The sequence below is a fragment of the Cibotium barometz genome, chromosome 45 (genome assembly GCF_041138505.1).
Source record: "Cibotium barometz isolate CiBa-2024 chromosome 45, ASM4113850v1, whole genome shotgun sequence".
NCBI lineage: Eukaryota > Viridiplantae > Streptophyta > Polypodiopsida > Cyatheales > Cibotiaceae > Cibotium > Cibotium barometz.
Genome location: NC_141090.1, coordinates 27,267,695 through 27,271,681, shown reverse-complemented (window position 1 = coordinate 27,271,681; position 3,987 = coordinate 27,267,695).

The following is a 3,987-nucleotide window of genomic DNA, read 5'->3' as shown; positions in this document are numbered from 1 at the left end:
AGAGTGTCTTATGCATTGTTACTCTACTCTACCTAAGCCAAGAGTTGTGAATTCTTTAATAATTCACTAGTTTTTGATACTTCTCTCTTTCTTCAATCCCCATTGGTGGCTCCATCAACATACTAAACCAATTGATTGGTTGGGGGCCTCTACCGTGAATAAAGAATCAAGCAAATCATAAGGTAAGTATATTGAATTTTGATCTTTCTATAATTTCTCAATGATTCTCTCTTCTCAACCCCTCTCAAGCTTGAGAAGTTTAATTGGTATGGTTTTTTAAATGCTATTGAAGTTAATTGGTGAATAGTAGTGTAGAGTTACATAATTTAATAAATGCTATAGAAGTTAATTTCCATTTATGTTTAAAATTCTAATGGTTTTTATGTAATTTCTCTCTCTCACTCAAGAAATGGTCATACTCATGAACCATTCTCAATCCCAATGAAGCTTTTCATAAAGCCTTTCCTTAATCCAAGATTAAGCTATGCTTGAGGCCAAATTAATGGCTTTTTGCTATGCTTTTAGTTTATGCACATTGATGATTCAATCCATTATGGATTGATGACCCAATTAGAGACCATTCTAATTGTTTTCTTAATGATCCAATTAGAGACCATTATGGATTGATGATCCAATTAGAGACCATTATGGATTGATGATCCAATTAGAGACCATTCTAATTATTTCTTTAATAATGAGCTTTATCCCTTAGAAAAAAATTGAGATTTATCAGTCATAGTAGCGGAGCTATGGCAAAATTTTTATAGAAATTACGCATAAAATAAATTCATTCAAAGTATAAAAAGAGAAATTCCTACCATATTCTAGGAACTATCATCCTAGATTAATTAAAAGAATTTTATTATGCATGGGATGTGGATGTATGCATGTAGAAATAGATGTGTAGATGAGGATGTAAATGGAGATGTGGATGGATGCATGTAGATGTAGAGGTATAGATGTAGATGTGAATGGAGATGTGGATGTATACATGTAGATGTAGATGTATAGATGTAGTTGTGGATGTGGAGGTGGATGGATGCATGTAGATGTAGATGTATAGATGTAGTTGTGGATGTGGAGGTGGATGGATGCATGTAGATGTAGATGTATAGATGTAGATGGGAATGGAGATATGGATGTATGCATGTAGATGTAGTTGTGAATGGAGATGTATATGTATACGTGTAAATGTAGATGTATAGATATAGATGTGGATGTGGATGGGGAAGTATGCATGTAGATGTAGGTGTATAGACGTAGATGTGGATGTAGAGGTGGATGTATGCATGTAGATGTAGATGTATAGACGTAGATGTGGATGTAGAGGTGGATGTATGCTTGTAGATGTAGATGTATAGATGTGGATGTGAATGTGGAGTGGATGTATGCATGTAGATGTAGATGTATGGAGGTGAATGTGAATGTGAATGTGGATGTATGCATAGGGATGTAGATGTATGCATGTAGATGTGAATGTACGCATATAGTTGTGGATGTATGGATGTGAATATACGATTGTGATGTGAGGGAATCTGAAGTGATGAGATGGAAATGATGTGATGGGATGAGTATACATATAAATGGAATATGGAATAAGTAATGTAGATTGAGGAGGGATATGTGGAAAAATGAAAGTTAAAATAGAAATTGTATTGTAAACTGTTTGTAAATGCTGTTTGTAAATGCTGTCTGTAAATGATTGTTTTATGTCAAGAATGCTGGGGGGAGCATTTTGACCGTCTTGTGATTAAGGTCGTGATGAGAAAGTTGCAACTGCTGACGGGGAGTCAATGAAGGACGTCTCGCGTAGCAAGGTCGGCCGAGGTCTTGACCAGCCTCGGTGCGATTAAAATGGTGAGCTTCCGGTACGGTGGATGAGGGGCCAAGGAAGCGGCCTATGCGTGAAGCGCTAGGTTACCTGCGAAGGATCCTAGAGGGTGCTGACCATACGGTGCTCGGGCTCTGGGTTGCCTAGGATACCCACGCGTGCGTCGAGGAAGATATTGGAACAGAGTTGGAGTTGTTTTCTGAAATCGAGCATGGATCTGGTTGATTGACCTTGCTGGTCTTCAATGGATGAGTCCATGGCTCCTTATATGGATCTGTTGGTTGATCTTGCTGATCTTCAACGAGAGTCCATCTTGTTAAGTGATTATATTGCCAAGTATTATGGGCTAGGAACTATCGAAACGGCTCCTGAGCGTTCTAGTTACCGATGATGCCATAGATACTCTGATGAAGGAATGATGGGAAATTAAGAATCAATTGGATAAATTGGAAGATGGTGATCAATGATACTATGGTTTTATTAAAGGATTGTTTTAAACTGGTTGAATCTGGTTGAAAAAGGGCAATTTCATATTGGGTGTGTGAGTGGTGTGACTAGTTTTATTTTGCATGAACATCCGGCTAGGGGGCCTTGGAACTCTTTTCCTTGGTACCCGGGACAAAACCTAACCAAATTTTTAATTGGATCCCATCACTACAGTGGTTGGGCGGTTGGCTAACCCATGGGATCGGATGGGGTTAGGCTGGACTGATGGATCCGTAAATCGAGACTCAAACTTTTGTTTTTACGATAGAAAAAAAAAAAAATCCCGGACAGTAACTGTTCTATGGATAGGAATCAACGGCTGTGCCTCTTGAATGGGGAAAAAAGCATTGATCCCAATGATCCAAGTGCAAGTTCTTCCTTGAACTGACTAAGTATCTTATAGATGTAATCGGATCATCTCGATCAGAAATGATCTTGACTACGTTAGAGTAAAAAGTTATCCTGGTGGAATCGCCCGTGCTTTCCGGTAAAGGAAGTTTTTTTCGGGTTCGGTTTTGGAACAACCGACGGATTAGTCTCTTATTCGGATATCCGTGGGCGAGGCCCCGAGTGTGGGACCCCTGTCCCGCGCGAGAAGCGCTACTTTCGCTGCCAGTACCCCGAATCCGTTGCTCGGTGGGAACAGGGATCTTACAAATTGCTACTATTCATGTTTTTCAGTAGAAATCGAAGATGATTATTTTGTTTTGAATATTTTAAATTACCGTTTATTTGCAATTTTGGGGAGCACACTTTCATTTGTACTCAAGCTAGATGAATGCCAAATTGTGAAAGGTCGGAAGTTGGAATGTATGAGCATTACGCTCATGAATGAGGCCATGATATGTGCATGGGAAAAGACTACCAAACCAAGTTTTAGTGTGCAATCTGAGAAAGAGGTCTGGTGGCTTGGTGCATTTGAGGTACCGAAGCAGACAAATGAGGTATTGACATGGATGTTTGAAAGGACTCCCTCGATAACATATGTAATCAAAAAGCAAATTGATGGGATGTAGAAAACATAGGAAAGTTCAAGGTGGATTGGCATCTTGGGGGAGATTTGAAGACAATTAAATGCATAATGGGTTGTGCTCAAGGCGCGACATCAAGATGGCCTTGTCCATACTGCAATACTCAAATTGATATTCCTAGGTAGAAAAAGACAAATGGAAAAGGCATGGTGAAGGTTGGTTCGGTTGGGAAGAATGCCTCGAAAGGTCCCAAGAAAGGGAAGAAGCAACAGGAAGATGCAGTAGATCCAACCGAGTCAACTGATGAGATGAAGATGAGGAACAACCAAATGCAAGATAGGTGGAAGGTGTCATGTCTCCTGATATGCTAGGAGAACCAAACAGGAATTCAAATTGGAGCCCCATCATTAATTTTTTCCTAAAAAATATTCACTTTTGCAAACTTCATGCATTCATGAGAATCTTCGATCGATTGCTTAAGTGCCATATCGATAGACACAAGAGAGGAAAGTTGCAGCCCTTGGTAAATTAGAGCATCTTTTGAATTCTCTGGGCTGCCATGGCAAAAAAGTGAAAATTGAAGTAAATAAGCAGGCCTCTGGTATGTCATACGAGGTTGCTCAAAAGGTCTCCATGAGACTAGAGCAAAGGCAAGGAGATTTTTGGAGAAGCCAGCAAACATAGAGAATTCAAAGAAGA